Below are 14,046 nucleotides of genomic sequence, written 5' to 3'. Positions count from 1 at the left end.
CAGAAATCCCACTCCCAAGTTTTCATTCCAGGGAGGCATTTACTTCAAGTTTAACAATGTTTGTGAGATTTAAAAAATAATATTATGTAGCTTTTGCTTTGAAACATTTCAGATCACTGTCCACCATAAACAATTTGGGGAAGAAAAATGTGTTTTACAGAAGTTAAACTATGAAGTTCTTGTATTACAGTATTTGATATCAAGAAAGAAAACAAGTAAGGGAATCTTCAGTGGTACTACATTTTAATATGTAAGTGGAGAAACATTACATGGAGAAAAGTGTTTGACACAAACATTTTTTTAAAGATTTTATTTATTCATTTGAGAGGGAAAGAGAGAGCACAAGCAAGGGGAGAGGCAGAGGGAGAGGGAGAAGCAGACTCCCCCGATACGGGCTGACACGGGGCTCAAACCTAGGACCTGGAGATTGTGACCTAAACTAAAGGCAGGTGCTTAACCATGTGAACCACCAGATGCCCCTATGCACGCATTGTTTAAAAAATCATATTTTAACATGTTAACTGTAGAGAATAAACAAAATAATAAATCTGATTTTATATGGACAGTTACAGATCCTTTGATGATCTCTTGGGCTGTTCGTGGCAATTTGATTCTGTTCTACTTACATTAAAGCTATTTTTCAATTCAGGCCCACTCTCTGTGAGGAAACACAGACATCCTGAAACAGACATAATGCTCCTCTAAAGAAATTTTATATGAAAGCAACGTGCTTCTCAGCCATAAATCCACTTATTATTATTTAAGCATCATACTCCGCTCATATTCCAGGGGTCTTGGGGAGCCTAGAAACAATCACATTCTGACTCACAAACAAACAGATTTAGGCAGAGTGATTATAAATCAAGTCCAGGAAAATTCAATTTCAGGGTATAAACACTGTGAGTAAGGACAATGACATTACCATTGCATTTTCTCTATTTTTCCAAGATGAGGGAAATATTTCATCAACTTTAAAACAAAAGATTCAGATAAATCACTAAAGGAACAAGTCCCTCATGCTGCTACTCCATTTATTGTCAGAGGTTTTAAATGTCCACACAGGTGAAGCAAGCCCGGGAATGACACTGCAAGCCCATCTGTTATTAAGCTTCTACAAAGACTCATCTCCGAACAAATCAATATTTCTCAATCTTTTCCTATAAGAGAGGTCATTTATGAAAAATATTTTACTTTGGACTTCTAAAAAAGATCAAATGTCTTTGATTTCAACTTATTTTGAAAAATCTCAGATATATGTAAAAGTATACAGCACTTCCCAACATTCAAAGTCAGTGTCCCAACACAAAGGTAATATGTCCCATATATGTAATTTTAATTTTTAAGTAGCCAATTAAAAAAAGTAAAAGGAAACAGGTGAAATTGGTTTTAATTATATATCACTGTAATATGTCCAAACTATCATCATTTGAACATAGAAACAAAAATTGAGATGATCTTACGTTCTTTTTCGTACTACCTCTTGGAAACTCAGCCTATACGTTACACTTGTCACACATCGCAATAAGGATTTGCTGTATTTCAAGTGCTCAGCAGCCACATGTGGCCAATGACCACCTTAGTCAACTGCAAACATAGAGAACAGTATTAAAAAATCCCACGAATTCATCACCCAGCTTCCAGTCATCACTACTGGTTCTCTCCAAACTCCCTGCCCAACTGCAGATTATTCCGAAGCAAATGCTTAAAAAATTGTAACATTTCATCCATGTTCAAATTTCCTTATCTTCTTTTTTAGCAGTTGTACCGTTGCTCAGATTGGGATCTAAACAATGAATCACGAGGATCGCTTTTTAATGACATTGTTTGAGGACACTGATGTAACAGGAGCTGTACTTTTAGTAAAATGCTCCTTTCACTCACATGTTTCTTACACATCTATTTTGTGCCAAACACTGCTCTAGCCCCAAGACAGGACAATAAACAAGACTCAAGGGACTTGTGGTTTTAGTTCCTGACTGCACATTAGGACCACTCAACGAGGCTTTACTAAGCAAGACCAGTCCCCTCAAAGGGCAAAATGGATAAATAAAACACAGTATTATGTACATCGAGGTGGTGGTAGGCAATAAAAAGAATGAAGTGCTGATTCAAGCTGTAACAGAGATGAACTAGGAATACATTTCTGTGCTAAAAGCTACACACAGAAACACCACATACTCTATGATTCCAATCACATGAAATGTCCCGGATAGGCAAATCCACACAGACACAAAATAGGTTAGTGGTTACAGGGTGAGAGAGAAGACTGCTAATGGGTATGATTTTTGTTGGGGTGATGAAATGTTCTAAAATTAATTATGGTGATGGTTACACAACTGTGGATACACCAGAAATCATTGAATTGTATACTTTAAGTGGGTAAACTGTATAAAATATGAATTATATCTCCATAAAGCTGTTATTTAAAAATAAGTAACTAGGAACTAGAGGGTATTATGCTAAGCGAAATAAGTCAATCAGAGAAAATCGCCGATAGGCAGAATTTAAGAAACAAGGCAGAGGATCATAGGGGAAGAGAGGGGAAAATGAAACAAGATGAAACCAGAGAGGGAGACAAACCATAGGAGACTCTCAGTCTCAGGAAACAAACTGAGAGTTGCTGGAGGGGTGTGGGGAAGGGGTGGATGGGGTGGTTGGGTGATGGACATTGGGGAGGGTATCTGCTATGGTTAGTGCTGTGAATTGTGTAAGACTGATGAATCACAGACCTGTACCCCTGAAACAAATAATACATTATGTTAATAATAAAAAATAAAATAAAATAATAAAAATTTAAAAATTAAAAATAAGTAACTAGATGGAATATGTAACATTCACACATGGAATACTATGCACCTATAATACAGAATGAGTAAACCCCTTTAAAACAAAACAAAACAAAACTCCATTGACCAACCCTCCTTACCCCAAGCCATTTGATCCAGAAGCTTTGGGAGTGGAGCCTAAGTAGGGACATTTTCTAAAAGATCCCCAAGGGATTCTAATGTAAACCAAGTAAGAGTCAGCAGTTTCAGGAAAGGTTCAGGCCAGTGGTGGACAGTTACAAAATGGGAGGCTAACTGCTCCTTATGAAATGGGTAGGGGCAGAGTGCCGGAAGGTTCTCCAACTTCCACTTGGAGGCAACAGAGGAAGACTTCCTGCATGTGCCATCCATGCTGTAACGTGGCAGACGAGTGGGAATTAGCCAGCTGGACATGAGTGAGGAAGAAGAGATTTTAGAGAGGACAGAGTTTATGCAAAACTGGGAGACCAGAGCACACTACGCATAGCCCTGTGGATACAGGCAGGGGCTGAACTTAGTTCAATGTGGCTGGAAAACACAGAGCAAAGTGACGAATGATGAAACGTGAACCACAGCTGATTCATAGAGGAGTCATCGAGTAAATCAGGCTAAAATGTGAAATGTCCATTTATCAATAAAATAGTGGACAAAATTTAGTTTAAATTCCATAATAGTTTTAATTCACTTTTAATAACAGCATTAAAAGTGATTTAACAGCATAAATAACATATATGAAAAAATAGTGCATATAAGATAAAAGACATTTATTCTACAGACCATGTTTGTTTTGTGAATGGGTCTAAAATTTCCTTGCAGTATTTCCAAGGTGGAAACAACCAGAATGGGTACTTCCCATGTATTTTAACAACTGGGATTTCTTTTACTTCATCCCAAACTGATGAAGGCATTGCAGCATCATGGATCAAAAAGTAGGAAAAAAAGGGGGTGCCTGGGTGGCTCAGTTGGTTAAGCATCTGCCTTCAGAGCAAGTCATGGTCCCAGAGTCCTGGGATCAAGTCCCACATCGGGATCCCTGCTCAGCCGGAAGTCTGCTGTTCTCTCTGTGCCCCACCCTGCTTGTGCTTTCTCTCTCTTGGTCTCTCTCCTTCAAATAAATAAGATCTTAAAAAAAAAAAAAAGAAGTAGGAAACAAATGCTACACTGCAATGACTTTTTTCACAGAATAGTCTGACAGAATATAGAACCAAATATAACTTTCATATTCTTTTTAATTGAGCACCTACTATGGATAGGATACCACGCTTAGTGGTCTGAGGGACAGAAATATGAGGAATGATACCAGCCCTGCTTTCAAGGCATTTACAATCTAGTAAATGAGGCAATACATCTGAATCAGTAACAAGCCAAGAGGCACTGCAGTAGAGGAATTAGTTAACAATGGTGGGAGGGGGTCCCTGGGTGGCTCAGTGGGTTAAGGCCTCTGCCTTTGGCTTGGGTCATGATCCCAGGAACCTGGGATCCAGCACATCAGGCTCTCTGCTCAGCGGGAACCCTGCTTCCCCCCCTCCTCTCTGCCTACTTGTGATCTGTCTGTCAAATGAATAAATAAAATCTTAAAAAAAAAAAAAAAGAATGGGGGAGGAATGAAAGGAACAGAGTGCTAAAGAAAGAAATCCACATACTCAAAGGTCAGAAACTGAACTGGGGACTCACACCTTTTTTTTTTTTTTTTTTAATGCTGTAAGAGATTGAGTTCAAAGAGATTATTCTGGCAGAAGTGGCTTATGAGTTCAGCCTTGAAAGACTTGGGATTTTCACAGGAAGAGATAGTGAAAGAGCTTTCTAGGCAACAGGAGTGTAGGCGCAAAGGCAAAATGCTCCATTGCTGAAGAAAGTTCAGGCTGCCTGTGCACAGGGCTGCGGAATGAAGGGTGAAGGTGGGCACTGGGCCCAGGCTGCCAGATCCTGACTCTAGGCTAAGGGCTCCAGGTTCAAATGGGGACAGAAAGGACCTGGGGTTTCAGTCTCAGATCCACCTAGTCTTAGCTGTAAAGCAGCCTCACCTGGGTATAAAAATAGTGCCTACTCGGGGTACCTGGGTGGTTCAGTCAGTTATGCGTCTGCCTTCAGCTCATGATTCCAGGGTCCTGGGATGGAGCCCCACATCAGGCTCACCGACGGTGGGCATGGAGGGAGGTCCCTCTCCCTCTGACCCCCAACACATGCTTTCTTCCTCTCTCCCTCTCTCTCTCATAAATAAATAAAATCTTTAAAAATGACAGTACCTAAAAATAATCACAGTGCCTACTCTGGTGTTGCTCTGAGGATTAAAGGAACAACTCATCTATATCACACAGGACGGTATGGCACAAGAAGTTTGGCAGCACTGCTGTTACCAATTTCATTATTATTTTTTTTTAAATATTTTATTTATTTGACAGAGAGAAATCACAACTAGGCAGTGAGGCAGGCAGAGAGAGGAGGGAGCAGACTCCCTGCGGAGCAGAGAGCCCGATGTGGGGCTCGATCCCAGGACCCTGGGATCATGACCTGAGCCGAAGGCAGAGGCTTAACCCACTGAGCCACCCAGGCGCCCCACTAATTTCATTATTATTAACTATATAAGCCACTCAGGAACTTTGAACAACATAATGAGAGCACTTAAAGAATTCACCTGACTGTAATGTACAGGAAAGCCTGAGGGAGGAACATCCACCTGTAAATAACGTTAGCACAGCGTGCAGAAGTCCCTAAGACCCTGCAGTGATCATGGTGCAGGGGCAACAGGAAAGGATCGATATGAAAGATGCTGAGGAGGAGAGCACCAAGAATTGGAGTACGCATGAATGTGGCCTGAACACTAGTGATTGGGAAGTTAAGAGGGAATTTTCCAGAAGAGAGAGCTCAAAAGCTGATGAATAAGATGCAGACAGAAGAGAAATTCACAGGGAACTACAAACAACTCTCAATTATCCATGGAAGGCTCTTTCAGCTGAACAGCTTCCATCCTCCTTTGTACACACACCCCCATTACTTCTGTGGGTATTCTAGGTTGGAGGGTTCCCCAACCCTCCCTGGAGTACTCCTGAAATGGAATTAACAATTTAAAAACATAGCACTTCCAAGAAGCACATTATAAATAAAACTGGATTATTCAGACCCTCATGTAAGGGAAAAACGTTATACTACCCCCTAAAACTGGAATAGAAGTAGGGGAAAAGAAGGATCACAAATTCCTTTCCACCTCTATTTTGTCATTAGCCCTTTAGGTGGTAACCATGAAACTCTTATTTAACTTCTCCTTGCCCTCAGTTTCCTATAAGAATACAAAGAGCTGAAATGTAGTTATTTTACTAGAAGGTTGCTGCAGAAGCATTTAGAATTAGCTGTGGTTTCTGATTCTCCTCGGTTCTACATATGGAAAAAGAACAACTAGCTGGCTTTCCAGAACTTTCCTTAAGAGGCATACAGTATTACTGCATTCAGAATTCATTTACCATAATGTGTAAAACCCAACCGATTTCTCTTTAAATTTCGGTGAAAGTTTCAATGTAAGTGAAATTATTTCCTTTCCTCCTTATTAAAAGTCCCCCATCTACCAAGCCCACAAATCATAAACTCAACCACAAAAATCAAAGGCAGTAAGAGTCTCAACAATTCAGAAAACTATACAACTAGACACTTGATACTAGCAGCGGTAAGTTTACAGCCCAACCTCACATGGTTTTAACGCATCATTGGACTCCATCGTTAACAACTAATTAAATCATGGGAGCAGGAGAGATTTCCGTATCGTGGAAGGAGCTAAAGATTCAGAGTCAGAAAGACTATTAACAAAATCTAGCTCAGCAATTTACTATTGATGGGGCAAGTTTTTGAACCTAGGCTGCAGTTTCTTGATCCGAAAAACGGAGACAACCTCGAAAAACGGAGACAACCTCAAAACACTGCCTATAAGATGGTGAAGATTGAATGAGAAAACGCAACCTTTGGCAGCTTGCTAGTGTGTAGCTACAATGTAACTACTAGCTAGTATCGAAACTGTATCTCAATAATGATAAAGCACCAAATATTCTTTTGACTAAGCAATAGTTGTTATTATAAATAAGGCTAACCGTTTATTGGTTGTACTAGTGAAAACCATATTTTACTTTCTTGGGAGTGGTCCAGCACAACAGAAAATGAACTTGAATTTTAGTTCGCCAGGATAATCTTGGGGAAATTGGCTAACCTGCTAGAGCCTCAATTTCCCATCTGCTTAGAAATACCTAGCTAATAGGGGTCTCTGGGTGGCTCAGCTGGTTAAGCCACTGCCTTTGGCTCTGGTCATGATCCCAGAGTCTGGGGATCAAGTCCCGCATTAGGCTCCCTGCTCCATGGGGAGTCTGCTTCTCCTTCTGACCTTCTCCCCTCTCATGCTCTCTCTCACCCTCAAATAAATAAAATTAAAAAAAAAAAACACCTAGTTAATAATAAGACTATGATAATGTTTAATGAGCTAATCTGTATAAAGTTCTAGCACATATCCATTTCTTAGTAAGTACTCAATCTGTAGTAGTTACTGGTATTTGTTAATTTTCCCAATAGGGAAAAAAAAAAAAAAACAAAAAACGGATAAATAAACATGAAAATCAAACCCAGGTATGAAGTCACCATTCTCCATATTTTACAGAGAAGTTCTTATTAATTTATTTCATAATTTTTTCTTGCATATCTACTGTGTGTCAGGCACTGTTGTTGACTTGGGGGATGGAGATGAACAAGACAGATAAGGTGTTTGCTTTCCTGGAACTTCCATTCTAGTGGAGGAAGGCAGACAGTAAACAGCCCAAGGAGATAATTTCAGAGAGAGAGGAGTGCTATGAGGAACACCAAACAGTGTGGAGTGCCGGCAAGCTGGGGAGTTGGGGGGGGGGGGGGGGTGTTTGAAATAATCATTTAGGTAGGGTGCATTTCAGCCCAGGCCTGCCTGATTGGTGTCCCTTGGCCAGAAGGGGGAAGCTCGCCTTGTATGAAGCTTAGATATAGAGTGGGGATGATCAGAAGTCAGGCCTACATCTTTACCTGTGTTAGGATCTCTTTTGCAGCTGCAGCTTAAAATATTTATAAACGCCCAACCCAGTTCTCAAACTGTGAGGGTCAGTCCAATATCGGGGAGGGCCGTGATGGAGGGGCTTCATGCACCTTAGCACAGTTCCCAGACACGCCAAGAGCGACAACTTCAGAGTCCCCTCAGCTCAGGGTCCCGACTGAGACTGATGCTTTGTGAGACGGAGAAGGAAGAGTAAAAGTGTGCCCAAGGTGGCCGGCAAGTTGCGTTAACGAAGGAGGGTGGCTTGCCCCGGTAAGAAATAAATATCTGGACGATCTATCACAATGCCCTGCAAGGACTCAGAGGCTGCAAACGTTTCCTAGGGCGCTGGGACGCCCAAGGGGCGGGTGCCCCTGGCGGGGAGAACCGGGAGTGGGGCAAGCCGAGCCAGGGGATGCAGGCGAGCGGGCGCCTGCAAGCACACCCCATTCCGCGGATGTGGCAAAGCCTCGCGTTCGGCCCACTTTACACAGATTTCCTGTGCCTCTCGCCCCGGCGCCGCGCCTCTCGGCTGCCCAGGACGACCTCTCCGCTCCCAACCCTCGGGCGCCCCGACTGAGGCTCCAGCGCTCGGCGTCTTCTCGCCGTCAGTCCCGGCCAAACAGTCCCCTTCAGAGCAGCACCCCAGTCCTACCTCCCCGGAGCCTGGCGCTGGCCGCGATAGCCGTCTCCCCTGCTCGGGGCTGCCCCAGGAGCCGGTTCTTCCTTGGGCGACAGGAGACAGACCCTGGTCACACGGCGACTGGTGGCGCCCCCCACGTCGCAGCCCTTGGCCCCCACCACCCCAGAACCACTCTGCCGGGCGTCCCAGCGCTCACCTGCACGCTCCGCCGCCGGGGACGCCGCCTAGTTCTCTGGTGTGCGGCTCCGGGCTTCGTCCACAGACCCGGGAGGAAGCAAAGCCCGCTTCTCCGGTCCCCCCGCAACGCGCAGCAGACAGTTCCCGTGCCAACCGCAGGAGACAGAGGCGGGGACGGGCACTCGTGGAAGGACAGCTGGTCCGGAGCCCGCGCCGCGTACTAGCCGCCTTGCGCTGAGGTCCCCCTGCGCTGCCCTGCCTGGCTCTCTGGCGCAGCGGACGCGCGGCCAGTTCCCGGTACTTTGCCCAGAACTTCTCCGCGCGCCGCCAGTAGAGTAGCCCGAGGAGCTGCACGAGGGGCGGGGACGAGGAGGAGGAGCCTGTGGCCGCCCTGGGGGCGGAGCCACATAAGGGGCGGGGAAAGCGGCTGAGTGACCACACTCTCACCAATAAGGAGTCGATCCTGAGGAAGAAGGTGGGGCGACGCACTGGGAAGGAGAGAGCGGATTCCGTGACGCCGTCATGGCAGTTGGGACTCCTGTTTCCGGCAGATGGGAGGGTAGGAGGGAGAGGAGAGCCGCAGCAGCGTCGCAGAGGAGCTACTGGCAGGCTAGCGCGCAGCCCTCCTGCCGTAGGAGCTCAATAAATGTTCCTCGAGTGGCGTTGCCAGGCCCGGGAAGGAGGGAAGAGAAAGAAACAGGGAGAAGTGAGGGCGGCGCGGGAGGGACTGATCTGAGACGGTTCCAGGGCACACACGTGCGAACAGGCAAAGAGGACTCGACCTCTTGAGGAAGTCAGAGGCAAAGGAGGGGAGCGGGACGTAGTGAAGGGAGGGTTGCAAGCATCGGATGGCGACGGACAGACTCGGCCTGGGACACCCGCCCAAGACTGTGACCCTAGCATCCAGAGGCAGTGGGTGCAGATTCGTGCCGGGGTGCCAGGAGAAGACTTAAAGGGAGTGTGGTCGTTTTGTTAGGCTGTTCGTGTGCAAGAGGGAAGGGAGAAAGAGCATCATAGTTAAACTGCTGGAGCTCCTTGAGAGACAAGGAAATCCACCCGACTTCACTGCCCACTCGCTCCTCCGCCTCCTTTGGTCCTACCAAGAACGCAGCAGCTGATCACCTGGGGCTGGTTTGGAGCCTGCGGATGTGTCGAGTGCCGCAGGTGGCTGGGTGGAAAGGAAATTAACGTTTACTGGCGCCTACCGTGTGCATTTACTGAGCGCCTACTGTGTGCGCCTGGAACAGATGCTGGTTCGCTTCAGTGATAATGGCACACCAGGTTCCTGCTCTCAAGGAGCTGAGATTTTAAGGGAAAGCACACCATAAACAAGAAAATATACAAATATAAACAAACGAGTAAATGCGATGATCTATGACCACGGGGGTAATTGCTATGCGGAATTTTCATAAGTAGGCATTGGGAGTTTCAAAGTGCTCTGAGTGCCTCGGCGGAGTTGGCTTCTGTGCAGGTTCCTGAACCAGGGAAAGGAGCTACCACACCTCAGTCTCCGGAAAGGCGTTCCAAGCAAAGGAAATGGAATATGCAAGGTATTTAACCTCCCCAAAGACCCAGCTAACCTACCTGACCCAGCTGTCCAACGAGTGTGGTTCGCTGGGCTTGGTGCCGCACACAGAGTAGAGGCTCCAAAATGTTAAATTCCAGCGCCGCGTATCACTTGTGGCGCTGGAGGCATTTCCAGTCTCCCAGCTAGCCCCATATTGAGGTTTCTGTCTCCCGCCAGAGCCACACTATTCACATTTAATTCATCGCGTTCCATCTTCTGCTTTCTGGAACCATCCCTGTCGCGGAATGTCTGGGACTGTCAGTTTGGAACCTGGCAGGCGGCTAGCGAGGGCGGGAGGATCCGGACACGCTGCAGAATGAACTCACTGAAAGCTGCCTGCGTCGTACACATGGAGAAACTTAGTGGAGAAGATCTAAAATCTAATGACTCCAAAATTGTTCAGTCACCCCGCCCGCACCCGAGGAGCGCCAGCTGGACGAACATGCCTGGGAGGTGCCCGGACCACTCAAAATGAATTCAAGGAAGCACCTTGCCCACGCCCAGCCCGGAGTGCCGGAGCAGCTCAGACTTTGTTTTCCTAACCCTTCCATTTTTCGATAATTCTTTCTCTAGGAGAGAAGCTCGCTCTTTCCTCCTCCTCCTCCTCCAAGCTCTTTTTCTTTTTTTCATTTCCACTCTCCACCTCCCACTCTTCACCCTGCTTCATTAGCATTGTTTGGTTTGTTGTGGGGTTGGTTGGTTTGTTTTTTCCTGCAGGAGACAAGCCTTTAATCCTAAGTTATTTGCATAGGATTTTATTGTTGAAACTAGCAAACCGTTCTTGGCTTTTTCTTCAATTTCTTCCAAATAACCAAGTGTATCTATTTGTTTTTTCTATTTGTACTTGAAGCGGTTAATTTGACGGGATGTGAGAGTTATTCATATTCATATTGTGCCTTGCCTCCAAGGAAAAAAGGAATTGTACTGTGCCTTTTCATAGTTTCATTTCCTCTTCTCCTAAATAAGCTTCCAGGCTCACCAGCTCCCAAAAACAAGAGGAAAAATAATTAAAGCTGAATCCCACGCAGAGCTAATTATTCTTGAAAAATTGCATTAATGTCTTAAATTAGCTTTCTCCTCAGAGTTTTATTTTAAAGCAAGGACCCGAATGTCTACTCTGGTGGAGATCAATGGTTCTATAGTAGGAGTTTCTGAAGACCCTCTTTGAACTGTTGAACAAATACTTTTTCTCTTTGGAAACATACCCACCACGGTGGGAATTTTTCAGAGTTGGCTGAATGGTCTAAGCCTCTGAAATTCATAATTGGTAAGCAGATGTCTCTCAAGTGTACATATTTAGATGGTAAAGGGAGCTGATGGTAATAGTATGTCATGATGGGGAAGTCCAGAGGCCTCTAGAGTCAGAATACCTGGGTTCCTATCTCTCCCATCATGACCACTTCCTGATTCTGAGAGCACCATTTTCTATTTTCTCATTTTCTTCCTGTGAAGTGAGGGCATTGGATTAGATCAGCAGTGACATAGCTTGGCTTATTTGCTACTCCCCTCCCTGCCTCATGCCAGACATCACTATTAAGTCAAGGCTGTCTTTCCTACTGAGTCCAAATAAAGCCTCAGAATCCTTCTCAACACAGTGCTTTAGGAAGCTATTACTGGGGACACCTGGGGTAACTCAGCCGGTTAAGCCTCCACCTTCAGCTCAGGTCATGATCCTAGAGTCCTGGAATGGATCCCCACATCAGGCTCCCCGCTCAGAGGGGAGCCTGCTTCTCCCTCTGCCTGCAACTCTCACTGCTTGTGCTTCTTCCCTCTCTCTATCAAATAAATAAATAAGATTTTTTTTTTTTAAAGGAAGCTGTTACTGATGGATCGGTATCCACATGTAGGTGATACAGAATTACTATGCTGGGGCTATATGAACTTCAAGCCACTTTAAGATAAAGATCTTTTTTTTTTTTTTTTTTTTTTTAAAGATTTATTTATTTGACAGAGAGAAATCACAAGAGAGGCAGGCAGAGAGAGAGGAAGGGAAGCAGGCTCTCCGCTGAGCAGAGAGCCCGATGCGGGACTTGATCCCAGGACCCCGAGATCACGACCCGAGCTGAAGGCAGCGGCCTAACCCACCGAGCCACCCAGGTTGTGGGTTATTGTTAAGCTGTTTAAGATAAAGATCTTAAATCATCATATGATTAGAGCTTCATTGTTCTAGAATGGTGCCTACTAGACAAATGTGATGAGAAGGAACTATAGTTCATCACCTCATCAAGCCCTCTTATGAGGGAGGAGGAGAGAGTTTGTTCTAGCATCTTATCTGTAATTATACAGCCTCTGGGTAATTAGAGGTGGGTCTCCTACCTTCTTAAAGTGTCCTCTTTCTGCCACTGTCACTGTGAATGGGAGGTGGAGGAAACCCTTGTCTGAAGCACTGATAGAACCCTCCCCATCCTGTACCCATTTTTCTTTCTCCTTAATCTGGAATATGAATCAAAGTATTTAGTCACATAGGAACACCTTGTCAGCATTCATTCACAGAAGTATTAGTCCTCATGGCTAGGGACTGCACAAGAACTCACCAATTCCTCTATTAAATATAGATTGACAGGCTTCTTTGTAAAAGAATCCATTCTTAGCAGGCACTCTAAGAGATCCAAAGATGAATCAGTGGGTGTCCCTGCCCTTAATGCTTTTACAGTTTCATATATTGGGCAGATCAGAAATGGATATAAATAACTCCAATACAAGGTTAAAAAATAGAAAATGTCCCGGCAGTGTCTGAGCGGCTCAGTCAGTTAAGCAGCTGCTCCCTCTGCTTGTGAGCTCTTTCTCTCTCTCTGTCAAATAAATAAAATCTTAAAAAAAAAAAAAAAAAAAAACTTTAAAAAAAAAGAAAGAAAAAATGTCCTGAGAGAGGTACCAAAAATGTATTTAGAGAAGGGTGAAATTATTTTGGGAATTGGAAAGTAAAGAGTCACTTCCTGCATATCTTTGTCGACATTTTTAACTTTCGGATCAAAAATTCTTTTTTTTTCTTTTTTTTTTTTTTCAGATCAAAAATTCTTATTTATCGCCATCAACTTATCCTTGTAGCAGGAGCTGCAACACTGTTAGGCTTCCTGGTTTAGACACAGTTCCTTACTCAGATACTATCAGTGCATCTAAAGGTCACAGATCATTCTCACTCTCCTAGCATTCTTCATCAGATGTTGAAAATTTCTGGGATGTTCTAGAGGAAGACAGCTCATCTTTAATGACAACAGTCTAACTTTCTCTCAAGCATTTGACCAGCACCAGTCTTTTAACAATATGCTGTGGGAGTATGGGCTATTTGTAAGAAAGGAACATAAAAGGAGTGAAGGGACACTAATGTCCTATATGATGAACCATGAAACAATACTTCCTTCAGGACGAAACTACCTTGGAAGTCAGGCTGAGGGACACCTAAGTGTTCAGTCAGGTGAGCGTCTGCCTTCAGCTCAGGTCATGATCTCGGGGTCCTGGGATCAAGTCCCACATCAGGCTCCTCACTAAGTAGGGAGCCTGCTTCTTCCTCTGCCTTCTGCTCCCCTGTCTGTGTGCTCTCTCTATAGTAAATAGATAAATCTTAAAAAAAAAAAAAAAAAAAAAAAAGTCAGGCTGAACATTTCTATTATCCTTTAGGGACTCTCTTCATGGCACACAGTCACCCTATAGTATTCTTTATGGTAAATATTAAGTATAATAATTACAGCCCACACGTATGAAGCATTTAGGTAGCAGCCATTGCTGAACCAGGGTGCTAAGATTTCTGTCACTCCTGCCACCATCAGGAGGCTGCCTGTCAAACCAGAAAGACTTGGCAGGACTGCCAGAACCACACCCCTCC

The 14,046-nt window shown here is 44.5% G+C and overlaps 1 protein-coding gene across 5 annotated transcripts in view; it reads right to left on the bottom strand.

Annotated features, from left to right (window-relative positions):
• The window catches only part of OSBPL3 (oxysterol binding protein like 3), a 180,291-nt gene extending 169,036 nt beyond the window's left edge, over window positions 1-11,255 (bottom strand). For 4 of the 5 annotated variants that reach the window (XM_046020810.1, XM_046020815.1, XM_046020814.1 and 1 more), the window contains exon 1: window positions 8,676-8,970. The gene's annotated coding sequence lies outside the window, so the exon portion shown is untranslated. Of the gene's footprint in view, window positions 1-8,675; window positions 8,971-10,240 lie in introns of those variants that run through there. The other variant, XM_046020812.1, reaches the window with a different exon arrangement.
• Window positions 11,256-14,046: the final 2,791 nt, after the last annotated feature.

This window comes from Meles meles, chromosome 10 (assembly GCF_922984935.1).
Source record: "Meles meles chromosome 10, mMelMel3.1 paternal haplotype, whole genome shotgun sequence".
Classification (NCBI taxonomy): Eukaryota; Metazoa; Chordata; class Mammalia; order Carnivora; family Mustelidae; genus Meles; species Meles meles.
The sequence above is the reverse complement of the archived record's forward strand: the minus strand, read 5'-3'. Positions and strand labels throughout refer to the sequence as shown.